The sequence below is a fragment of the Phyllobates terribilis genome, unplaced genomic scaffold (assembly GCF_046119375.1).
Source record: "Phyllobates terribilis strain yellow unplaced genomic scaffold, ASM4611937v1 Scaffold_134__1_contigs__length_4944459, whole genome shotgun sequence".
NCBI classification, from domain to species: Eukaryota; Metazoa; Chordata; class Amphibia; order Anura; family Dendrobatidae; genus Phyllobates; species Phyllobates terribilis.
In genome coordinates, this window is record NW_027362894.1 from 2,226,078 (window position 1) to 2,251,731 (window position 25,654).

Consider the following 25,654-nt stretch of genomic DNA (forward strand, 5'->3'; position numbering starts at 1 on the left):
TCAGGCACACATGGTCCGAAAAAGGAACTGAAAATTGAGAAAAACCATCACATATTATATTTTTAGAAAAAAACATCCTATCAATCCTAGATGTTATCCCACCCCTGTCAGCTTTATAGGTTGGTGGTGGTGGCTTCCCCAAATAAACCTCAGCAGCATCAAAAAAGAAAAAATCAGAAATAATGTTTGCCAATTTTTTTCCTGAGGCATCAACTTTCCCCTCAGTTACACAGTTAAAATCACCTGTTACTATCACAGGGATCCTACCAGGTAATTCTAAACATAATTTATCTAATAAACTTAACCTGTCTTCTTTTTTTGTAGGACCATAAATATTTATAATTTTAACTTTCCACCCCCTCCCACACACAACTGCAGAGATGCAACGACCCACCTCTATTACCTTATAATATTCAAAAACAAAATTTCTATTATTTAATACTATCCCAACTCCATCATTTTTATTCCCACTAGAGCCAGACCAGATATGCTGGCCATATGGCCAATCAGCGTCTTCCAGGGGTTCTTCTATACCACACTCCTGTAGACACATAATATCAAAAGAATGGTTATGTAAGAAGTCCAGAATCACAGATCTTCTAACTCTAGACTTTAAAAGTCTTACATTAAGGGACGCAATGTCCCAATTTGGTTTAGAGACCATTCTTTGGCTCAAAAACCAGAAACACCAGTCTCAGCAAAAAAACATGCCTTCCTTATCCTTTGTCATCCGGCGAACTCCCACTTAGCTGAAAGATAGTGGACTCCAAATTCTCCTCCAGGTAAGCCGTTGACGCAGGAGAAAGAGAAACCACTGGGTAATCCCGCTCACTCACCGGACTTGCCACGCATTGGCTACTTGATGGTTCAGACAACCGGGCCCTTTTATTCTTAGCGCGGTCCGGTTCCTCAGAAGACCTCACCCCAGTCTCAGTGAAGTCTCCTTGACCTCCAGCTCCCTCTTCATCCATACTTTCACTGCTCCAACTGAGAGCCGGGTCCCCTGGGATTTCCAAGGCTCCCTCACGTTCTTCACAAAAGGAGTCAATGAAACCCCCCTGATAGGAAGAAATGTCCATCTCAGCTGCCAGAACCTCTTCCACTCTCCCGGGCTCCACCAGTAGGTCAGCAGACGCCCTCACTGGAGCAGTCTCCACACGCTGTTCCACTACCTTCACCCTGGAAGAAACTGCGGCCTCAGGTGCCACACTCTTAGGCCTCGGAGAGTTCGAGACCACCTCAGAGTATGCCCTTGCCTTGCCCTCGTTCGCACGACGAGTACAATCCTTAAAGGCATGCCCCTCCATACCACAAGCATTGCAAACAATTGGATTGGTACAGTCCTTAGCAACATGCCCACTTTGGTTGCACTTGGAGCAAACAGGCACAGCAGTACAAACCTCTTGTAAGTGTCCGTACTTCTTACATTTCCTGCAAAAAACTGGGGCCTCAGGAAAGAAGAGAATACCCCTATCTCTCCCGATAGAGAAACTTTGGGGAGGGTAATGAACACCTCCAGGCTCCGAAGAACTTTCCCCAAATCTGACAAAATATCTGTATTTGCCAGTCCATAAGTTCTCCTCGTTCATGATTTTGTGACTGTTGCTCACAAAGTCACAATGCCTCTTAAGAAAAGTCGCAATGTCATGTTCGTGCACAAAGGGATTATACATAAATATGACTAGGGGAACATCACCTTTGGAGTACAAGACTGTAAAAGTCAAACCATGCAAGGTTGGATTCTTCTCCTGCTCCCTCAACTTCTTATACAGGTTCCGGCAAGCCGCCATAGATTGCAACACCAAGACATACCATCCTTCTTTCCGGGATTCCTGCAGGCAGACGATGTTTTCTCTTGTCACTTCCAGGATTTTGAAGATCACCTCGTGCACCATATACGACAGATTGAAACGCTCTCTGACAGCAGCATCAACTTCAATGCGGAATGCATTGCGAACCCGATTGTCATCGGTCCCAGCATAGCGTATCTTCACGCCCATTATGATCACTCTCTCGTTCCTCCTCGTTCTCCCCCTAAAGCAGCAACCGGCTTAAGCCATCAAGATGGCGATGCCGGAAGGCCAAGGGAAAACACTCAAGGACCCCAGACAAGACACTTGGTCTTAGCCAAAAGGCCGAGAAGCGATAACCAGAATTGGTTTCGAACTACGGAGCCACCCAAGGATCCCGAAGAGTCCATTTGTGGAGATGAGCTCCTGGACTCCCGTTAAGAAGACATGTTGTCAACCTCTAGATCCCTTACATGCCTGCACTTTTCGGCTTGCTGCTGCTGCAATCCACGCGTTTTAGATCTGCATAACTCCACCTCTTTAAACACAGCACCTTCACCCCCTGCTGTTCCCACCCGCCTCAACACCGTTGGAAGGGAGGAGAACCAATTAAGGCGGGGGGTGGGGTGGAACGAGCAGCTGTCTACCCTTAGCAGGAGGGCTGCTGATTACTTACCTCTCCTGCTGCTGCTGGCTGTCCAGCAGCAGACTGAAGGTGGCTGCTGCTGTGCGCAGGTATATAAAGGCTCAGAGCCTATTATGACACGCGCAGCCAGCGTTCCATTGCCACATTCCATCTACTGCAGGCAGGATACCTGGCTGGCTGAATGTCGCTGAGAAGCTCACAGAGACCGCCATAAGCAACAGTTTAACAGAATGCCACAGACTAATCAACCAAACTTTTTGGGTTGGGTTCTCTTTTATAGTCTGCAGGCATTAATTGAAAGAAGTCAGTGTTCCAGCAGAGGGAGACAACGTTTCAGAAAAGGCATTGTAGCAAACCAAAAAAGAAATTTTAAGCGCAGCAGAGTAACCAGCGCACATACCTGTTAGCTCAGGTGAGTTTAAAAGGCTGCTGTTGATAACAAGGGCATTTGCTAAATAGATGGTGTGTGTGCAACAATATACTGAAAGGTCAATTATATTGTGCAGCTTATCTCACCACCTGTAGTTATTTAGGTGAAAGCTCTAAAATGCTTGCCTAATATGTCTGTTTATCCAAAAGGAAGTAAAGAGGGAGAGCTAGAAAGATAGCATTGCGTTACATTACATGGCAATGCAATGCACAGTTGCTGAAGTTGAACCAAAATGAGCTTGTCATCTGGCTTCTGCAACTTTGAACATGAAAAATCCAATGAGGAGAAGAAAAGCAAAGCCAAAGAGTCCATCCCAAAATCCGACAAACAAGCAAAATGAACAAAAAACATTGAATTCAATACTTTCTGATTTTAGAAACTGCATTAAAGAAGGGGTGCACCGGTCCTGGAGATACTGCAATACCAGGTCAATGCGTGGAGTGGACAGAGCAAGCTCTTTTTCCATCTCCCTGTTCTAAAAATCCATTTAATATATGGTCCCCAGATAGGGGACGTATCAGATATTAAACTGATAAGAACAGATACTACACTTGATCTTAGCCAAAAGGCCGAGAAGCGATAACCAGAATTGGTTTCGAACTACGGAGCCACCCAAGGATCCTGAAGAGTCCATTTGTGGAGATGAGCTCCTGGACTCCCGTTAAGAAGACATGTTGTCAACCTCTAGATCCCTTACATGCCTGCACTTTTCGGCTTGCTGCTGCTGCAATCCACGCGTTTTAGATCTGCATAACTCCACCTCTTTAAACACAGCACCCTCACCCCCTGCTGTTCCCACCCGCCTCAACACCGTTGGAAGGGAGGAGAACCAATTAAGGCGGGGGGTGGGGTGGAACGAGCAGCTGTCTACCCTTAGCAGGAGGGCTGCTGATTACTTACCTCTCCTGCTGCTGCTGGCTGTCCAGCAGCAGACTGAAGGTGGCTGCTGCTGTGCGCAGGTATATAAAGGCTCAGAGCCTATTCTGACATGCGCAGCCAGCGTTCCATTGCCACATTCCATCTACTGCAGGCAGGATACCTGGCTGGCTGAATGTCGCTGAGAAGCTCACAGAGACCGCCATAAGCAACAGTTTAACAGAATGCCACAGACTAATCAACCAAACTTTTTGGGTTGGGTTCTCTTTTATAGTCTGCAGGCATTAATTGAAAGAAGTCAGTGTTCCAGCAGAGGGAGACAACGTTTCAGAAAAGGCATTGTAGCAAACCAAAAAAGAAATTTTAAGCGCAGCAGAGTAACCAGCGCACATACCTGTTAGCTCAGGTGAGTTTAAAAGGCTGCTGTTGATAACAAGGGCATTTGCTAAATAGATGGTGTGTGTGCAACAATATACTGAAAGGTCAATTATATTGTGCAGCTTATCTCACCACCTGTAGTTATTTAGGTGAAAGCTCCAAAATGCTTGCCTAATATGTCTGTTTATCCAAAAGGAAGTAAAGAGGGAGAGCTAGAAAGATAGCATTGCGTTACATTACATGGCAATGCAATGCACAGTTGCTGAAGTTGAACCAAAATGAGCTTGTCATCTGGCTTCTGCAACTTTGAACATGAAAAATCCAATGAGGAGAAGAAAAGCAAAGCCAAAGAGTCCATCCCAAAATCCGACAAACAAGCAAAATGAACAAAAAACATTGAATTCAATACTTTCTGATTTTAGAAACTGCATTAAAGAAGGGGTGCACCGGTCCTGGAGATACTGCAATACCAGGTCAATGCGTGGAGTGGACAGAGCAAGCTCTTTTTCCATCTCCCTGTTCTAAAAATCCATTTAATATATGGTCCCCAGATAGGGGACGTATCAGATATTAAACTGATAAGAACAGATACTACACTTGATCTTAGCCAAAAGGCCGAGAAGCGATAACCAGAATTGGTTTCGAACTACGGAGCCACCCAAGGATCCTGAAGAGTCCATTTGTGGAGATGAGCTCCTGGACTCCCGTTAAGAAGACATGTTGTCAACCTCTAGATCCCTTACATGCCTGCACTTTTCGGCTTGCTGCTGCTGCAATCCACGCGTTTTAGATCTGCATAACTCCACCTCTTTAAACACAGCACCCTCACCCCCTGCTGTTCCCACCCGCCTCAACACCGTTGGAAGGGAGGAGAACCAATTAAGGCGGGGGGTGGGGTGGAACGAGCAGCTGTCTACCCTTAGCAGGAGGGCTGCTGATTACTTACCTCTCCTGCTGCTGCTGGCTGTCCAGCAGCAGACTGAAGGTGGCTGCTGCTGTGCGCCGGTATATAAAGGCTCAGAGCCTATTATGACACGCGCAGCCAGCGTTCCATTGCCACATTCCATCTACTGCAGGCAGGATACCTGGCTGGCTGAATGTCGCTGAGAAGCTCACAGAGACCGCCATAAGCAACAGTTTAACAGAATGCCACAGACTAATCAACCAAACTTTTTGGGTTGGGTTCTCTTTTATAGTCTGCAGGCATTAATTGAAAGAAGTCAGTGTTCCAGCAGAGGGAGACAACGTTTCAGAAAAGGCATTGTAGCAAACCAAAAAAGAAATTTTAAGCGCAGCAGAGTAACCAGCGCACATACCTGTTAGCTCAGGTGAGTTTAAAAGGCTGCTGTTGATAACAAGGGCATTTGCTAAATAGATGGTGTGTGTGCAACAATATACTGAAAGGTCAATTATATTGTGCAGCTTATCTCACCACCTGTAGTTATTTAGGTGAAAGCTCCAAAATGCTTGCCTAATATGTCTGTTTATCCAAAAGGAAGTAAAGAGGGAGAGCTAGAAAGATAGCATTGCATCACATTACATGGCAATGCAATGCACAGTTGCTGAAGTTGAACCAAAATGAGCTTGTCATCTGGCTTCTGCAACTTTGAACATGAAAAATCCAATGAGGAGAAGAAAAGCAAAGCCAAAGAGTCCATCCCAAAATCCGACAAACAAGCAAAATGAACAAAAAACATTGAATTCAATACTTTCTGATTTTAGAAACTGCATTAAAGAAGGGGTGCACCGGTCCTGGAGATACTGCAATACCAGGTCAATGCGTGGAGTGGACAGAGCAAGCTCTTTTTCCATCTCCCTGTTCTAAAAATCCATTTAATATATGGTCCCCAGATAGGGGACGTATCAGATATTAAACTGATAAGAACAGATTTTTTTTTTTTAATTTGGCTATCCCCTGCAGAGGGATGAAACCGTTTATTAAAACTTTAACAAATTACAAGCATAATTACACAAATACCAAACGTTAAAAGACAAATGAAATTTACAAAACAAAAAAATACAAAGATTTTAAATAATTAGGTTCCATTGGTCAACAAGCCATTTTTTGGAAATATGTACATTCTTCTTTTTGTCAATTAAATAATAAGTATACATTTCACATAAACATAAACTTAAAACATCATTCACTGATAAAACATCTTGTTTAAAAATAGCAATGTTGCGCGCTTTCCAGAGAGATGACTTGGCGCAGTTCACTGTCTTCCAAGCCATTGTGTACTGGTCCATTGTGGGGCATTCCATAAGTCCGTATAGCACAGTTTTATATGTAAAGTCCTTGAGGTCTGCCACCCTTTCCAGTAGGGGGAGCAGTCTTCTCCAGAAATCCTTTGCAAAATTACATGTCCATAATAGATGTTCCACCGTTTCCTCGTCTTGGCATCCGGCTCTTGGGCAGATGGCAGACCTCACAAATCCTCTTCTGTATTGGAATGCCCGGCAAGGAAGACAGCGGTGCATGCAACTCCAAGCCAGATCTCTCTGTTCATTAAAAAGATAAAAAACGTTAATCATTTTCCAGATAGACATAGATTTGTCATCATCATATCTGTCAACATTACATATTTCCTCACTTTTACGTATTTCTTTAATTAGTTTCTTACTATTTCTTAATTCCTCTATTTTCTTAGTCCCTAAATTAAAATCGGACACTATTTTCCTTAAAATCTCATAATGCGTCGACAAATTAAAAGCATGGGGCACAGATATATTAACTTCATACCATCCAAACTTTCTCATAAAAAATCCTGTATTAAAACGCATAAAAAAGGACCAATAGTGATTCTTAAAAAGGGCATTAAAACAGTAAACGAACAGATGGATTAAAAGAAACCTATTAAAATCTGGAAAATCTTTACCACCTTTTACTTTTGATTTCATCACGATTTCTCTTTTCAGCTTTTCCATTTTTGAGTTCCAAAAGAAGGTAAAACAGGTTTTGGTTATCTTTTTTAAAACATTAACAGGCGGGGGGAAAACCATGCTAAGATACAATAAAAGAGGTAAAATCACCATCTTTAAAACCAATACTTTACCCTCCATTGTAAGTCTCCTCATGTTCCACATACATATTTTCCTATTTACTTTCTGTGTAACTGTTTCCCAACTATTATAACCATCATTATTTTCAGTGAATGATATACCTAAAATGGAAATGGATTCGGAGACATTAATTGGTACATCACGTAAAATCATCCCCCCAACACTTAAAATGTTACACTTATTAAAATTGATTTTAAAACCAGAAGCTAGGCAAAAGGATTGCACTTGATGGAGAGTGGCCGTAAGTGATGGTGCATCTGTACACAAGACCGCCACGTCATCCATGTAGCCTACAACCTTGGCCTCCAAACCACCGCTTCCAGGCAGAGGGACACCGCATATCTGTTTATTTTGGCGTATTGCACATAACATTGGTTCCAGTGCACAGATAAACAGTAGGGGGGACAGAGGGCATCCCTGTTTCACCCCTGACCGTAAAAATACCTCTTGTGTCTTAAAACCATTCACTAAAATCTTACTTGTACAATCCTTGTAAAATGCTTTAAGCGATAGTAAAAACCCTTCTGGTATGCCCATTTTCTCTAAAACTTTAAAAAGATAAAAGTGTGAGACACGGTCAAATGCTTTTTCAAAATCAATAGATAAAATCGCCATTTTCCCCTTTCTGTCTTTCACATCCTCAATACAGTCTTTCACTAAATTCAGATTGTCCCATATACTGCGCCCCGGCACCCCACACACTTGATTAGAATGAATAACTTTGCTGATGACTTCTTTTAGACGATTTGCACAAATTTTAGCCATTATTTTATAGTCACAATTTAAAAGTGTTATTGGTCTCCAGTTTTCTAATTTTGATTTATCACCTTTTTTGTATAGGAGGGAGACTTCACCTTTCTTCCAGGAATTTAATAAAACCTTATTATTAAAAACCTCAGTAAACAAATAAAACAAATCATCTTTTAAAATATCATAAAAACATACATAAAATTCTATTGGGATGCCATCAGGACCAGGGACCTTTCCAGTTTTAAAACTTTTAATAGTTTTTAACACTTCTTGTTCCGTTAAAACTTGGGATAAAAACTCTTGGGATGCGGGATCTAAAACAGCTGTTAGTCCTTGCAGCGAATCATCCATTAATTTATTATCTATATTTTTTCCATTAAAAAGATTAGAAAAAAAAAACCTCAACTTTACCCAGCATATTTTTTATATTATTCTCACCATCTATATGGTCAATTATCACTTTTTCTTTTTTATTTTTCCTAAAAAAATATCTGGAACACTTTTCATTTTCTTCTCTATGTTGTACTCTAGAACGAAAAATTATCTCTTTTCCTTTTTGTTCTAGCCATTTTGAAATCTCTTCTTTTAAGTTTGAAATATCAAGTTGTACATCTATCCCATTGTCTCTGAGCTTAAATAATGTTTGTAGGCGGGTATTTAAAATTCTATATTCTTCATATTTTTCTTTGGCTCTACATATACTCTTTTTAATAAAAAAGTCTTTTATTTTTACTTCATTCTATCCCACCATACACTCATAGTCTCATTTGTTTTTTTCCCTTTTCTACATTTCCTATAAAACTCAATAAAATCTGATAAAATCTGCGGGTCGGTTAAAAGGGATACGTTCATTTTCCAGCTTTTCTTACCACATTTTTTGTTGTCATTTACTTTTATGGTAAAGGATAAAAGTTTATGGTCTGAAAATATATTAGTTAAAACTTCACATTTGGCAGGTATTGTTTTATCTGAACCAAAAATAAAATCAATCCTAGAGCTACAATTAGCATTGCTCCAAGTGAAACCGGCGTCCTCTGGGCTGTCACTATGACACTCTTTATATATGTCTATCAATTTAGCATCTTTGACTATATCATGTAGCATACCTGAGGTTTTATCGTAGTTCCTGCTTACAGAGCTGGAGCGCCGGTTTTCACCTTTTAAAACACAATTAAAATCCCCTGCTAAGATAAAAGGTTCAGAGTTATTAATGAATAATGGTAAAAGATCAAGCATTTCGGCTCTTTCATTTTTCTCTGGGGATCCATAAAAATTTAAAAACTGCCATCTAATACCATCAATAAAAGCTTTCACTAATAAAATACGACCTGGTAAAATTTCCTGAATAAAATCAATTAAAACGTTCCCTTTAAAAAGTATGGCTACACCCGCTGATCCTGCAGCATTCGATCCGGACCAGACAGATGGCCCACACTTCCACTCATCTTTATATTTTTGATATGACATTTCATGTGGGATATTACATTCTTGCAGAAAAAATACAGATGCAGTAAAACACGTAAAAAAATTAAAAAGAGCAGTTCTTCTCGTGTTAGATTTTATGCCTCTCACGTTGAGGGAAATACCTTTGAGTTCAGCCATCATTAGAAAATGTAAAAATTTTACTTAGGTAACTAAGAGCAACGGATTTACCTGTCCGATGAACCTGATCAGACCACTGGGCTTGCGCCTCCCTCCTCATCTGATAGTATCGTCACGAGAGTCTCCGTGGAGGAGGAAAGATTACCACATTTATATAAACCCGACGCTACACTGGCATAGCTCGGAGGGCTGGCTGGCAGGACCCGCTGGGTCTCCATTGGCTGGCCATGCAGTTCCTCATCAGGTGGGTCCCCGAGGGGTTCCGCCGCCCCTGTTTGACCTGTAGAAGGTCGTCCTATAGGAGGAGGTTGCGCACAAGGCAGAGCCTCTGACTCTTCAGAGGCAGCAAGATCCCGGTCCCCACCTGTAGCAGCGGAGACCGAAACCCCTGAGGGTCCAGCGTCCACGTCCCCTTCTGGAGAAGTGTCCATCTGTTCACCTCCTGCTGCCTCCTCCGAACCACCCTTTTTCTTTTTCTTAGGACCCACCTTTATCCACTCAGCGTCCTCAGCCCTAGGAGACCCAGACTGGGCATGGGCTTCTGTGTCGGCCTTTTGCCGGTCCCTTTTGACCTTACCAGTAGTGCCCTTCTGCTCCTTCTCAGCCCTCCTTTTGGACTCCCGCAGGTCCTGCAGCCAGGTTTTGGGATTTGGTATTTTACCTGTCATAGACTCTGGAGACACTTCACTATTTGGTACGCCCTTATTGTCTCCAGAGGCTCCAGGTTGTTGTTCCTCCTCATGAGGGGTGGTCTGATCTTTTGGTCCTTGGTCGGACGTCTTGGACTTCCCCTTTTGCTCATCTTCCCGAAATCTGTGAGGGCAAGAAAAATAAAAGTGACCTGGAGTCTGGCAAAAACTGCATTTCTTTTCCTTAGGGCATTCTTTTGTCTCATGTTCTTCACTAGCACAATTTCTACATGATACATGACAGTTTTCTTTTGAATGACCATAGCGCCCACAGTTTCTGCAATATTCTGGCATCCCAGAAAAGAAGAAATCCCCATTTGTTTGCCCAATTTTGAAACGGGCAGGGGGGAGCCGTATACCACCTGGTGTATTTGGATCTCTTGTACACTTCACAAGGAATTTCCACTTAGATGTCCATATGTTATATTCGTTTAATATCTTCCCAATACATTTAACACTTTTAAAATAAATTGCTAGAAATGACATTACTTCTGGAGCAGAAACAAAGGGCGAAAATACTTTTACAATAACCAGTCTTACCTCATCCAGGACGTGCTCAACAATTTGTATCCCTTTCAAAACAGGACTATTTTCAACTTTTTTAAACTTTTCTAGTACATCTCTAAAAATACCTTCTCCGGTGAATGTGATGTCATAGTCACCTCTTCTGGGATAATCCTGGATGGAGAGAATTTCATTCCTTTGTACGCCAAGAAGGTTCCTGAGCACGTCCTGGACTACATACCCTAATTTCCTCATATCCGAGCCACCCGCCGTGAAGTGAACTCGGATAGAGTTTTTTAGCCTCGCATAAAGAGGCACGAGGTTAGGGTCAACCTCCATGGAAAAACGCAACAAGGTTGCAAATTGCAGCCGCTTGCAAACTGCGCTCCCAGTGTTCTTGCAGCGAAAAACACCTGGAAGCTGGGGGATCGCAACTCGTTACCCTGGGACTAAGCCCTCTCCCTAATAGCAGCAAGCAGGTTAAGTCCACCAAAGTGGACGATCCTGCCAGGCCAAGGAGAGGGGTACCCGAGTGCCCTTCAACCACAATCTCCTGCAATAAAGCACTTGATCTTAGCCAAAAGGCCGAGAAGCGATAACCAGAATTGGTTTCGAACTACGGAGCCACCCAAGGATCCTGAAGAGTCCATTTGTGGAGATGAGCTCCTGGACTCCCGTTAAGAAGACATGTTGTCAACCTCTAGATCCCTTACATGCCTGCACTTTTCGGCTTGCTGCTGCTGCAATCCACGCGTTTTAGATCTGCATAACTCCACCTCTTTAAACACAGCACCCTCACCCCCTGCTGTTCCCACCCGCCTCAACACCGTTGGAAGGGAGGAGAACCAATTAAGGCGGGGGGTGGGGTGGAACGAGCAGCTGTCTACCCTTAGCAGGAGGGCTGCTGATTACGTACCTCTCCTGCTGCTGCTGGCTGTCCAGCAGCAGACTGAAGGTGGCTGCTGCTGTGCGCAGGTATATAAAGGCTCAGAGCCTATTATGACACGCGCAGCCAGCGTTCCATTGCCACATTCCATCTACTGCAGGCAGGATACCTGGCTGGCTGAATGTCGCTGAGAAGCTCACAGAGACCGCCATAAGCAACAGTTTAACAGAATGCCACAGACTAATCAACCAAACTTTTTGGGTTGGGTTCTCTTTTATAGTCTGCAGGCATTAATTGAAAGAAGTCAGTGTTCCAGCAGAGGGAGACAACGTTTCAGAAAAGGCATTGTAGCAAACCAAAAAAGAAATTTTAAGCGCAGCAGAGTAACCAGCGCACATACCTGTTAGCTCAGGTGAGTTTAAAAGGCTGCTGTTGATAACAAGGGCATTTGCTAAATAGATGGTGTGTGTGCAACAATATACTGAAAGGTCAATTATATTGTGCAGCTTGTCTCACCACCTGTAGTTATTTAGGTGAAAGCTCCAAAATGCTTGCCTAATATGTCTGTTTATCCAAAAGGAAGTAAAGAGGGAGAGCTAGAAAGATAGCATTGCGTTACATTACATGGCAATGCAATGCACAGTTGCTGAAGTTGAACCAAAATGAGCTTGTCATCTGGCTTCTGCAACTTTGAACATGAAAAATCCAATGAGGAGAAGAAAAGCAAAGCCAAAGAGTCCATCCCAAAATCCGACAAACAAGCAAAATGAACAAAAAACATTGAATTCAATACTTTCTGATTTTAGAAACTGCATTAAAGAAGGGGTGCACCGGTCCTGGAGATACTGCAATACCAGGTCAATGCGTGGAGTGGACAGAGCAAGCTCTTTTTCCATCTCCCTGTTCTAAAAATCCATTTAATATATGGTCCCCAGATAGGGGACGTATCAGATATTAAACTGATAAGAACAGATACTACACTTGATCTTAGCCAAAAGGCCGAGAAGCGATAACCAGAATTGGTTTCAAACTACGGAGCCACCCAAGGATCCTGAAGAGTCCATTTGTGGAGATGAGCTCCTGGACTCCCGTTAAGAAGACATGTTGTCAACCTCTAGATCCCTTACATGCCTGCACTTTTCGGCTTGCTGCTGCTGCAATCCATGCGTTTTAGATCTGCATAACTCCACCTCTTTAAACACAGCACCCTCACCCCCTGCTGTTCCCACCCGCCTCAACACCGTTGGAAGGGAGGAGTACCAATTAAGGCGGGGGGTGGGGTGGAACGAGCAGCTGTCTACCCTTAGCAGGAGGGCTGCTGATTACTTACCTCTCCTGCTGCTGCTGGCTGTCCAGCAGCAGACTGAAGGTGGCTGCTGCTGTGCGCAGGTATATAAAGGCTCAGAGCCTATTATGACACGCGCAGCCAGCGTTCCATTGCCACATTCCATCTACTGCAGGCAGGATACCTGGCTGGCTGAATGTCGCTGAGAAGCTCACAGAGACCGCCATAAGCAACAGTTTAACAGAATGCCACAGACTAATCAACCAAACTTTTTGGGTTGGGTTCTCTTTTATAGTCTGCAGGCATTAATTGAAAGAAGTCAGTGTTCCAGCAGAGGGAGACAACATTTCAGAAAAGGCATTGTAGCAAACCAAAAAAGAAATTTTAAGCGCAGCAGAGTAACCAGCGCACATACCTGTTAGCTCAGGTGAGTTTAAAAGGTTGCTGTTGATAACAAGGGCATTTGCTAAATAGATGGTGTGTGTGCAACAATATACTGAAAGGTCAATTATATTGTGCAGCTTATCTCACCACCTGTAGTTATTTAGGTGAAAGCTCCAAAATGCTTGCCTAATATGTCTGTTTATCCAAAAGGAAGTAAAGAGGGAGAGCTAGAAAGATAGCATTGCGTTACATTACATGGCAATGCAATGCACAGTTGCTGAAGTTGAACCAAAATGAGCTTGTCATCTGGCTTCTGCAACTTTGAACATGAAAAATCCAATGAGGAGAAGAAAAGCAAAGCCAAAGAGTCCATCCCAAAATCCGACAAACAAGCAAAATGAACAAAAAACATTGAATTCAATACTTTCTGATTTTAGAAACTGCATTAAAGAAGGGGTGCACCGGTCCTGGAGATACTGCAATACCAGGTCAATGCGTGGAGTGGACAGAGCAAGCTCTTTTTCCATCTCCCTGTTCTAAAAATCCATTTAATATATGGTCCCCAGATAGGGGACGTATCAGATATTAAACTGATAAGAACAGATACTACACTTGATCTTAGCCAAAAGGCCGAGAAGCGATAACCAGAATTGGTTTCGAACTACGGAGCCACCCAAGGATCCTGAAGAGTCCATTTGTGGAGATGAGCTCCTGGACTCCCGTTAAGAAGACATGTTGTCAACCTCTAGATCCCTTACATGCCTGCACTTTTCGGCTTGCTGCTGCTGCAATCCACGCGTTTTAGATCTGCATAACTCCACCTCTTTAAACACAGCACCCTCACCCCCTGCTGTTCCCACCTGCCTCAACACCGTTGGAAGGGAGGAGAACCAATTAAGGCGGGGGGTGGGGTGGAACGAGCAGCTGTCTACCCTTAGCAGGAGGGCTGCTGATTACTTACCTCTCCTGCTGCTGCTGGCTGTCCAGCAGCAGACTGAAGGTGGCTGCTGCTGTGCGCAGGTATATAAAGGCTCAGAGCCTATTATGACACGCGCAGCCAGCGTTCCATTGCCACATTCCATCTACTGCAGGCAGGATACCTGGCTGGCTGAATGTCGCTGAGAAGCTCACAGAGACCGCCATAAGCAACAGTTTAACAGAATGCCACAGACTAATCAACCAAACTTTTTGGGTTGGGTTCTCTTTTATAGTCTGCAGGCATTAATTGAAAGAAGTCAGTGTTCCAGCAGAGGGAGACAATGTTTCAGAAAAGGCATTGTAGCAAACCAAAAAAGAAATTTTAAGCGCAGCAGAGTAACCAGCGCACATACCTGTTAGCTCAGGTGAGTTTAAAAGGCTGCTGTTGATAACAAGGGCATTTGCTAAATAGATGGTGTGTGTGCAACAATATACTGAAAGGTCAATTATATTGTGCAGCTTATCTCACCACCTGTAGTTATTTAGGTGAAAGCTCCAAAATGCTTGCCTAATATGTCTGTTTATCCAAAAGGAAGTAAAGAGGGAGAGCTAGAAAGATAGCATTGCGTTACATTACATGGCAATGCAATGCACAGTTGCTGAAGTTGAACCAAAATGAGCTTGTCATCTGGCTTCTGCAACTTTGAACATGAAAAATCCAATGAGGAGAAGAAAAGCAAAGCCAAAGAGTCCATCCCAAAATCCGACAAACAAGCAAAATGAACAAAAAACATTGAATTCAATACTTTCTGATTTTAGAAACTGCATTAAAGAAGGGGTGCACCGGTCCTGGAGATACTGCAATACCAGGTCAATGCGTGGAGTGGACAGAGCAAGCTCTTTTTCCATCTCCCTGTTCTAAAAATCCATTTAATATATGGTCCCCAGATAGGGGACGTATCAGATATTAAACTGATAAGAACAGATACTACACTTGATCTTAGCCAAAAGGCCGAGAAGCGATAACCAGAATTGGTTTCGAACTACGGAGCCACCCAAGGATCCTGAAGAGTCCATTTGTGGAGATGAGCTCCTGGACTCCCGTTAAGAAGACATGTTGTCAACCTCTAGATCCCTTACATGCCTGCACTTTTCGGCTTGCTGCTGCTGCAATCCACGCGTTTTAGATCTGCATAACTCCACCTCTTTAAACACAGCACCCTCACCCCCTGCTGTTCCCACCCGCCTCAACACCGTTGGAAGGGAGGAGAACCAATTAAGGCGGGGGGTGGGGTGGAACGAGCAGCTGTCTACCCTTAGCAGGAGGGCTGCTGATTACTTACCTCTCCTGCTGCTGCTGGCTGTCCAGCAGCAGACTGAAGGTGGCTGCTGCTGTGCGCAGGTATATAAAGGCTCAGAGCCTATTATGACACGCGCAGCCAGCGTTCCATTGCCACATTCCATCTACTGCAGGCAGGATACCTGGCTGGCTGAATGTCGCTGAGAAGCTCACAGAGACCGCCATAAGCAACAGTTTAACAGAATGCCACAGACTAATCAACCAAACTTTTTGGGTTGGGTTCTCTTTTATAGTCTGCAGGCATTAATTGAAAGAAGTCAGTGTTCCAGCAGAGGGAGACAACGTTTCAGAAAAGGCATTGTAGCAAACCAAAAAAGAAATTTTAAGCGCAGCAGAGTAACCAGCGCACATACCTGTTAGCTCAGGTGAGTTTAAAAGGCTGCTGTTGATAACAAGGGCATTTGCTAAATAGATGGTGTGTGTGCAACAATATACTGAAAGGTCAATTATATTGTGCAGCTTATCTCACCACCTGTAGTTATTTAGGTGAAAGCTCCAAAATGCTTGCCTAATATGTCTGTTTATCCAAAAGGAAGTAAAGAGGGAGAGCTAGAAAGATAGCATTGCGTTACATTACATGGCAATGCAATGCACAGTTGCTGAAGTTGAACCAAAATGAGCTTGTCATCTGGCTTCTGCAACTTTGAACATGAAAAATCCAATGAGGAGAAGAAAAGCAAAGCCAAAGAGTCCATCCCAAAATCCGTCAAACAAGCAAAATGAACAAAAAACATTGAATTCAATACTTTCTGATTTTAGAAACTGCATTAAAGAAGGGGTGCACCGGTCCTGGAGATACTGCAATACCAGGTCAATGCGTGGAGTGGACAGAGCAAGCTCTTTATCCATCTCCCTGTTCTAAAAATCCATTTAATATATGGTCCCCAGATAGGGGACGTATCAGATATTAAACTGATAAGAACAGATTTTTTTTTTTTTTTTTTTTTTTTCCCTCAGATGGGGAAATCCACGGTCTATAGTCACGACCAAAGGAACTTCCTTCCAAACAGCTGCATCATCTCAACGACACAAATGCTGCTCCCATCATCACCGGAAAATTTTTATTTCTTCTTTTTAAACCTTACACAGAAAACAAGATCAAGAAGTATTTACAAAATATCTCCACTTTTTAACTTTCCATATTCCCTCCGCATCCACTTCCCCTCTCCTCTTTTTGTCCCATAGGAAACACACATACATCTTCCCCATAATCACCTTCACACTATCCTTTACAGCAATTTCCTTCCTTTTAAACACATACACATTCCTCACATCCCATAACACTTCCTTTATACACGCAAGCATCAACCACAAGACTCTTTCCTTCGTCCCATCACATATTCCCAAACCAAACATAAACAACTCAAAGGACAACAAATTCACACCACACAATTCTTTACACAAAGGCCCCATTCTCCCAATCACATCTCTAGCATACTGGCAATTCCAAAAAACATGCAACACACTTTCCCTTCCACCACAGCCATTTCTTGGACACGTTTCACTCCTCACTAAACCTCTATTCCTCTGAAACTCTCTTACTGGCAACACTCCATGCAAAGACTGCCACACAACCTCACTCTGCTTATTTGTCATACCACCCATCCGCACCTTCTTCCATACTTTTTGCACATCACACCCTCTCACCAAATTTATTCCACTCTCCATTTCTCTACACTCAATCATCCTGTACACAGCCTTCTTATTTCCCAACAACCTCACATCCACATCACACAACTCATACTTCACCAAAAACTTATAAACCCACACATACCACACGGGCACCTCAAAAGCAACCGGACACCGCAAATCCCTCTCTCTCCACTTCAAACGAAAAGAATAAGCCCCAAATAAATATCCACACATACATGAAAACTTTCCATCGCCCATAATCACTTTCAGCACAAACACCACAATATTCACACCCAAAAAAACTTCTAAATTTGGAAAACCCAAACCACCTTTCTCCATACGCTTCACCAACACTTCCCTCCGCGCCCTCTCCATTTTAGAATTCCACAAAAAAACAAACAAAATCCTATTCAATCCTCTCAAAACCATATAACCTGGTGGAAACACAACTGCAACATATAAAAAAATAGGCAACACCACGCTTTTAATGACTAAGATTTTTCCAAAGAAAGTAAGGCTTCTCAACTTCCAAAAACATAACTTCTTTTCAACCTTCTCTTTCGCGTCATCCCAACTTTCTTTCCCATCCAATCTTTCTGAAAACTTCACTCCCAAAACCTTAATGGGCCCACTCACTACGTTCACACCTACATCTCTACTCAAAATACCACTTCCAAAAACCTTACACTCACTCTTTTCCCAATTCACTTTAAATGCAGACGCACCACAAAAGATAGACACTAACAACTTCACCCGCCTCACCGAACATTCAGAATCACATAATACACACACGTCATCCATATAACCACCTTCCACTCTCTTCCTCCACCTCCCGGCACTTGCACACCTCGAACCACTTTATCCTTCCTCAACATACACAACAAAGGTTCAATTGCACAAATAAAAGCCACAGGGGATAACGGACACCCCTGCCTCACGCCCGAATGCACATTCACTCTCCTACCGACATAACCATTCATTAAAACACAACTATAAATATCTGTATATAGACTTCTCACTCTCCCAACAAAATCAGCAGGAAAACCCATTCTCAGCAACACTCTAAACAAAAAACCATGCGACAACCTATCATACGCCTTTTCAAAATCCAGGCTCAACAAAAACACACTCTTCTTCCGGCTCATACAATCCCATAGACAATCTCTCAATATACACACACACTCGTGAATCCGTCTCCCAGGTACTGCACAACACTGCTCATCCCCAATCACACTCTCTATCACATCACGCATCCTATTTGCCATTAATTTTGCGTAGATCTTATAATCACAGTTCAATAATGTTATTGGCCTCCAGTTTTTCAGACTCTTCAAATCACCCTTTTTCGGAATCAATACAACCATACCTGCACGCATACTACCTGCCACCTCCATATTTTCCCACATATACTTACAAAAATCCACAAAATCACTCCCAATCACATCCCACATCATGCGGTAAAATTCTACTGGAAGACCATCCTCCCCCGGCGTCTTATTCAAAGCCATACTACACATAACCTTCCATACTTCATCACTTGTCACAGCATCCATCAGCCTCTCTCTTTCCGCCTCATTCAATTTACTCTCTAACATACTCAAAACATCATTCTCCAAACACTCATCCCTCCACTTTACAGCATACAAATCCTCATAAAACTTTGCCACTTCCTCACACATATCCTCTCCACTCACCTCGCTTCCATCTGCTCCATTCAACACACACATATTTTGCTTTTTCCCAAAAACCTTCTTGAAAAAAAAAACGTGAACATTTTTCATCATACTCCAAATTATCAACTTTTGCTCTAAAGACAATACTCCTCCCTTTTTCCAACAAGAACTCATGAACCTCCTTTTTCACTTGTAAAATATCCTCCTCCACCTCCATCCCTCCCTCCCTCAATTTATACAAGAAACTTAAACGTGCATTTAAACTCACAAAATGTCTCCTCTTGACTGCTGCCATCTTATAACCCAAATTTTTGAAAAAAAATTTTGTCTGTTTTTTAACCCAATCCCACCACCCACAAACATTCCCAAAACCATTTTTACACTCACACCACTCCTCATACCGTCTTGCATATTCCTTTCTTACTTCCTCATACTCCAATAACTTAACATTCAACTTCCACAAACCTTTCCCAAACACCCCATTCACATTCACATCCAACTCACACGACATGCACACATGATCTGAAAACAAAACATTCTCCTGCTTATAGTCAACAGGAATCATATTTTTGGAAATAAAACAGTAATCCAATCTAGATTGTATTCTTCCACTTTCAGAAAAGAAGGTATTTAACAAAGGCCTCACTTTACATACACTTTGCATATCATGCAAATCAAAATCACTAACCAACTCTAACAAAGTTTTCCCAGACACATCCACATTCACTCTCCCCACATCACAATTCATATCACCCACAATCACCACAGGCATTCTTCCCGGAACAAAAAGTTTAATTTTTTCAAATAACTTTTTCCGGTCATTTTTCTCCACCGGCGCATAAACATTAATAACACAAAATTTAACATTTTTATACTCAAAATTTGCTAAAACGCACCTCCCCACATCAATCACCACATAATCACTCAAAACCACCTCCCTCCCTTTAACTAAAATCCCCACACCATCATTTTTATTACATGCACTCCCCGACCACACAGATGCTCCATGAGACCATTCATCTCCTCTCACCCCATCCACCACTCCACACTCTTGCAAACAAAAAATCGATGCATTCTTCATAGCCAAAAAATCAAAAATTGCAGCCCTCCTGGCCTTATTTTTAAACACTCTCAGATTTTGTGAAATTATAGTAAAACCCATTTTTTCCTTTTTTAAACCTCCTAAAAAAAACGAAAACAGAAAAGTTACAAAAACACTACAAAAACTCCACTCACAAGAAAAAGCCTTTGACTTAAGTCAAAGCTTATAATAGGCATTATCACGCATATTGCAAGGCAACCTTAACCAGCACCCCCACTATCTTCTTCCACCATCTGAACCGAGCAACTCGTTTCCGAGCCGCTAGCAGCATCACCATCACCCCACCTTGCTTTCTTGGCACCCACTTTTCGCTGCGGTGCCTTGATATCTTCTTCATCATTTGCCCCACCACCCTCCCTGTGACACTTTCTACTCCCCCCACCCTCATCGGAGAAGTACTCCTCAATATTCTCAGGATCTGAAGGGTGTGATGACCCTTCCCCAGTTTCCATACAATCTGCAGCATCTACAACGTCCTGAAAGTCCAACGTATCCGGACACCTTCCTTCTCCCGCTGCATTCATCTGCCCCTCCATTCTCCTCAATTCTTTCACAAGCTCCTTCTCCATTTTAGGTGCCTTTTTCTCCTTCTGGTAAGCAGGCCTCAGACTCACAGTTTCAGGGGCAGACCTTTCACTCCGCCTCCTCTGCTCTCTCTCCATTCTAGCAGTTTCTCTTTCTATCTGCTGCAAAACCCTCCTCTCCTCCTCCTCCTTCTTCCTCTCCTTATCAGTTTTCCTGGGCACACCCTGCGGGCAATCTTTAAACATGTGCTCACCACTTCCACACATGTCACAAGCCTTGGGCTTCGGGCACGCACTTGCCACATGCCCCTCCTCTTTGCAGTTACGGCAACATTGCCCTTTCTTACATGCATCCTGCACATGTCCAAAGCAGTAACATTTCCTGCAATACATAGGCTGCCCTACATAGTAAAGGAAGCCCCTATGTCCCGCCACAGAAAAATTCGCAGGAGGATGTCTAAAGCCTCCCACACTTCCAGGATCCTTCTTCAGTTTCACTCGAAACTTGTATTTGCAGTTGAAAATACCTAAAGAATTAAACTGCTTTTCCCCTTTACGCACATAATCACAGTACCGTGCAAGGAAGCCTTCAAGCAATGCTGGCTCAGTAAAAGGGTTATAAACTGTTACCCACACAATCTTTTCTTGAAGTCCAAACAAGGGTTCAAACCACACCCCTTCCAAGAAAGGATCATCAGTGTGACTCCGAAGCCACTCAAACACATCAAGGCAGGTATTTTCTTCTACAAAAGTCACGTCATATGTACCTGATTTAGGAAACTCGTTGACGCTGTAGAAGTTGCCTCGTTTTGCTCCAGCTTTTCCTTCCAAAAGTTTCTCCACGATGAAGGACACATTATTCCTCTCGGAAACTGATGGATCCACTCCAATTCGGATAGTATTCTTCACGAAGTTCATCTTCAAAACCTGTCGGTATAATACCACAGAAAATCGCCAAATCCTTTCGCAAAAAGGCCTGGATTCCTCCAGAGAACTCGCACCTATCAGGCTGCAACCAAATGGTCTTAGCCAAAAGGCCGAGAAGCGATAACCAGAATTGGTTTCGAACTACGGAGCCACCCAAGGATCCTGAAGAGTCCATTTGTGGAGATGAGCTCCTGGACTCCCGTTAAGAAGACATGTTGTCAACCTCTAGATCCCTTACATGCCTGCACTTTTCGGCTTGCTGCTGCTGCAATCCACGCGTTTTAGATCTGCATAACTCCACCTCTTTAAACACAGCACCCTCACCCCCTGCTGTTCCCACCCGCCTCAACACCGTTGGAAGGGAGGAGAACCAATTAAGGCGGGGGGTGGGGTGGAACGAGCAGCTGTCTACCCTTAGCAGGAGGGCTGCTGATTACTTACCTCTCCTGCTGCTGCTGGCAGTCCAGCAGCAGACTGAAGGTGGCTGCTGCTGTGCGCAGGTATATAAAGGCTCAGAGCCTATTATGACACGCGCAGCCAGCGTTCCATTGCCACATTCCATCTACTGCAGGCAGGATACCTGGCTGGCTGAATGTCGCTGAGAAGCTCACAGAGACCGCCATAAGCAACAGTTTAACAGAATGCCACAGACTAATCAACCAAACTTTTTGGGTTGGGTTCTCTTTTATATTCTGCAGGCATTAATTGAAAGAAGTCAGTGTTCCAGCAGAGGGAGACAACGTTTCAGAAAAGGCATTGTAGCAAACCAAAAAAGAAATTTTAAGCGCAGCAGAGTAACCAGCGCACATACCTGTTAGCTCAGGTGAGTTTAAAAGGCTGCTGTTGATAACAAGGGCATTTGCTAAATAGATGGTGTGTGTGCAACAATATACTGAAAGGTCAATTATATTGTGCAGCTTATCTCACCACCTGTAGTTATTTAGGTGAAAGCTCCAAAATGCTTGCCTAATATGTCTGTTTATCCAAAAGGAAGTAAAGAGGGAGAGCTAGAAAGATAGCATTGCGTTACATTACATGGCAATGCAATGCACAGTTGCTGAAGTTGAACCAAAATGAGCTTGTCATCTGGCTTCTGCAACTTTGAACATGAAAAATCCAATGAGGAGAAGAAAAGCAAAGCCAAAGAGTCCATCCCAAAATCCGACAAACAAGCAAAATGAACAAAAAACATTGAATTCAATACTTTCTGATTTTAGAAACTGCATTAAAGAAGGGGTGCACCGGTCCTGGAGATACTGCAATACCAGGTCAATGCGTGGAGTGGACAGAGCAAGCTCTTTTTCCATCTCCCTGTTCTAAAAATCCATTTAATATATGGTCACCAGATAGGGGACGTATCAGATATTAAACTGATAAGAACAGATTTTTTTTGATTGAATATATCTTTTATTAGCACAAAAAATAAGTTAACAGACAGTGTACAGTGCCGCAGCCCAGTACACACAGAATTCTACATCATATTTACATAGCATGAGGATACGACGCACTAACTAGACACATCACACCCCTATGCTACACAAAACACTCAATCTGAAAGAAAAAGCATGTCAATCAATACAGTACGACGAACCGTGATAAGGGATGGGGATTGGGAAAAAGGGGATGGGGAGGGGAAAAACACAGGCCCGAAGCTTTATTGAAAGACAAGACACATAAGGGGAGAGGGGGAGCAGGGGTTTAGTCCTCATCCTCGTCCTCCGGACCGTCCACGATGGAATAGTCTCTGAGCAGGCTGTGGATCAGCCTGCGGCAGTCCTGGATGGACATCCTCTCCCTCCTCAAGATGAGCCGGTTCCTGGCGACCCAAACGGCATCCTTGAAGCAGTTCATAAGACGCCAAGCCTCCTGGATGGCTCCGACGGTATGAACCCCAGGGAAGAGTCCGTAAAGTACAGAATGGTGCGATAGGCTCGCCCTGGGGACAGAGTTCCTCAGGTCGTCCTCAAGGGCAGTCAACAGGCGCTGTGCAAATCCGCAGTCCCAAAAAGTGTGCAAAGATGTTTCCTCCACGAAGGGGCACCTTGGGCAGTACCGGGTCTTGCACAGGTTCCGGGCATGCATGAATGACCGGACGGGCAGTCCGCCCTGAATCGCCATCCACGACAAGTCCTTGTGCCCGTTGGTCAGCCTGTCAGACGACACATTTGTCCACACAGTCTCCAGCGTGTCCTGGTGAAGTCCTGTGATGTTCTCTACGTCATCCTTGGCTCTGATGAGCTTGTGGATAGTTTTGGGCTTCCACAAGTCGGGCTTGAGTCCCTCCAGTTGATGTTCCCCCACAAATCGAACGACGTCTCCGTAGAACCATGGCGTCGTCCAGTTGTAGGGGAAGGAGCTGTCCCACTTGTCCCAGCCGAGTCGCCTCCAAAGAGGAAGCAGGAAGAAGCGAGACATGGACCTGCCCGCGGAGCCATTCTTGACTTGCAAAGTCCGGCGGACACAATCACACACAAAAGAGGATCGCAGGAGGGTGGGGATATCTGGAACGCCCTTCCCACCCTTGCGAGGCTCCTTGTACATGACGGCCCGCCTGACTCTGTCCATCTTGGATCCCCAGACAAAGTGAAACACTGTCCTGGTAATGGCCCTGCACACAGTGACGTGTGGGGGCCAGGCCTGCGCCGTGTACTGCAAGACGGGCAGGACCTCATTACGCAGGACGAGTGCCTTACCCTCACAAGTGAGGTGTCTGAGGCTCCAGAGTCCGATCCGTTGCTTCACCTTGGCCAAGCGTTCTTGCCAGGACTTGAGGGCCGCTCCTTCCTTCCCGAACCAGACTCCCAGCACCTTGAGGAAATCCGGTTGAATGTTGAAGGGGAAGGGGGCGGAGGAGGCCGGCTGCCAATCCCCGAAGAGCATGGCTTCCGACTTCCTGCAGTTGACTTTGGCCCCTGAAGCCCGGCCGAACCTCTCACACGTCTGGACGAGGGCGTCGACTGAACCACGATCAGCGCAGAAGACGGTGACGTCGTCCATGTAGAGCGAACACTTGACCTCGTGTCGTCCCGGACCCGGTGCGGTGATCCCTCTGATCTCTCCATTCTGCCGGATAGCCTCTGCGAAGAGTTCTATAACACAAACAAAAAGAAGAGGTGATAGAGGGCAGCCTTGTCTGACCCCAGAGAGGACAGGGAAGGGGTCAGTCTTCCAGCCGTTCACCAACACCGAGCTGTGGATATCAAAATACATCAGACGGACATACGAACAAAACATGTTACCCAAACCTAACCGGTGCAGAGCTCGGCCCATGAACTCGTGGGAAACCCGGTCGAAGGCCTTCTCCTGATCCAAGGAGACCAGGGCCGCGTGTGCGCGGCGGACCTTGATGTACTCGACCGTGTCCCGCACGAGAGCGAGGCTGTCTGCGATGCGACGTCCAGGGATGCCGCAGGTCTGGTCCGGGTGGATGATCCGTCCGATGACCGTCTTAAGTCGTGTCGCCATCGTCTTGGCCAGGATCTTGTAGTCCACGTTGAGCAGAGTGATGGGACGCCAATTCCTCAGGTCGCACCTCTCTCCCTTCCGCTTGTACAGGATCGTGACCATTCCTTCCCTCAAAGATGGAGGCATTCTACCCTCCACCACCATCTCCTCGTACAGGTCCAACAGGTCCGGACAGATGAGGTCTCCCAGCGCTACATAGAGCTCCGCTGGAAGACCATCACTGCCCGGGGTCCTGCCGGTCCTAAAGGATTTAGCGGCAGAGAGCAATTCGCCCACCATCAGAGGTTTGTCCAAGGCTGCCGTGCCTGCAGGATCAAGATGGTTAGTGATACCTGACAGGAACTTATCAGCAGCGTCGGGGTCGGTAGTCTTGTGGGAGTAGAGTTCGCTGTAGAAGTCGCTGACGACCCTCATCACGTCCTCCTTCCCACGTCGCATGTTTCCGCTCTCGTCTCGCAGCTCGTTCAGGGGCGTGTGACCGGCATGAAGTTTCCTGAAAAAGAATGAGTTACATTTCTCACCCTTCTCCAGATTCTCCACTTTGGAACGGAAGATGATTCGCTTGGACTCCTCCTCAAAGTGCCTTTTCAGGCTCTTCTTGGTCTCCTCCAGCTCCTCCCTCACGTCCCAGCCGCAGTGAAGAAGGTCCTGCAGCGACCGCAGCTCGCGCTGCAGCCCTCTGAAGTCCCTCCTCTTCTCACACGCCTGTTGTCGACCCTTGGCCTGAAAGAAACAGCGAAACTCAAGTTTAACATATTCCCACCAATCAGAGA

The 25,654-nt window shown here is 44.4% G+C and overlaps 8 non-coding genes across 8 annotated transcripts; all 8 read right to left on the reverse strand.

The window, feature by feature from the left end:
• Nucleotides 1-3,256: 3,256 nt before the first annotated feature.
• On the reverse strand, nt 3,257-3,447 carry LOC141204896 (U2 spliceosomal RNA). The gene has a single exon (XR_012275746.1). It is a non-coding gene; the product is annotated as a U2 spliceosomal RNA (small nuclear RNA).
• A 1,109-nt stretch (nt 3,448-4,556) lies between these two features.
• On the reverse strand, nt 4,557-4,747 carry LOC141204897 (U2 spliceosomal RNA). Its single transcript, XR_012275747.1, has one exon. It is a non-coding gene; the product is annotated as a U2 spliceosomal RNA (small nuclear RNA).
• A 1,109-nt stretch (nt 4,748-5,856) lies between these two features.
• Nucleotides 5,857-6,047, reverse strand: LOC141204316 (U2 spliceosomal RNA). The gene has a single exon (XR_012275267.1). It is a non-coding gene; the product is annotated as a U2 spliceosomal RNA (small nuclear RNA).
• Nucleotides 6,048-12,431: 6,384 nt separating this feature from the next.
• Nucleotides 12,432-12,622, reverse strand: LOC141204898 (U2 spliceosomal RNA). The gene has a single exon (XR_012275748.1). It is a non-coding gene; the product is annotated as a U2 spliceosomal RNA (small nuclear RNA).
• A 1,109-nt stretch (nt 12,623-13,731) lies between these two features.
• LOC141204899 (U2 spliceosomal RNA) lies at nt 13,732-13,922 on the reverse strand. Its single transcript, XR_012275749.1, has one exon. It is a non-coding gene; the product is annotated as a U2 spliceosomal RNA (small nuclear RNA).
• Nucleotides 13,923-15,031: 1,109 nt separating this feature from the next.
• Nucleotides 15,032-15,222, reverse strand: LOC141204901 (U2 spliceosomal RNA). The gene has a single exon (XR_012275750.1). It is a non-coding gene; the product is annotated as a U2 spliceosomal RNA (small nuclear RNA).
• Nucleotides 15,223-16,331: 1,109 nt separating this feature from the next.
• On the reverse strand, nt 16,332-16,523 carry LOC141204374 (U2 spliceosomal RNA). Its single transcript, XR_012275304.1, has one exon. It is a non-coding gene; the product is annotated as a U2 spliceosomal RNA (small nuclear RNA).
• Nucleotides 16,524-22,647: 6,124 nt separating this feature from the next.
• Nucleotides 22,648-22,842, reverse strand: LOC141204291 (U2 spliceosomal RNA). Its single transcript, XR_012275245.1, has one exon. It is a non-coding gene; the product is annotated as a U2 spliceosomal RNA (small nuclear RNA).
• Nucleotides 22,843-25,654: the final 2,812 nt, after the last annotated feature.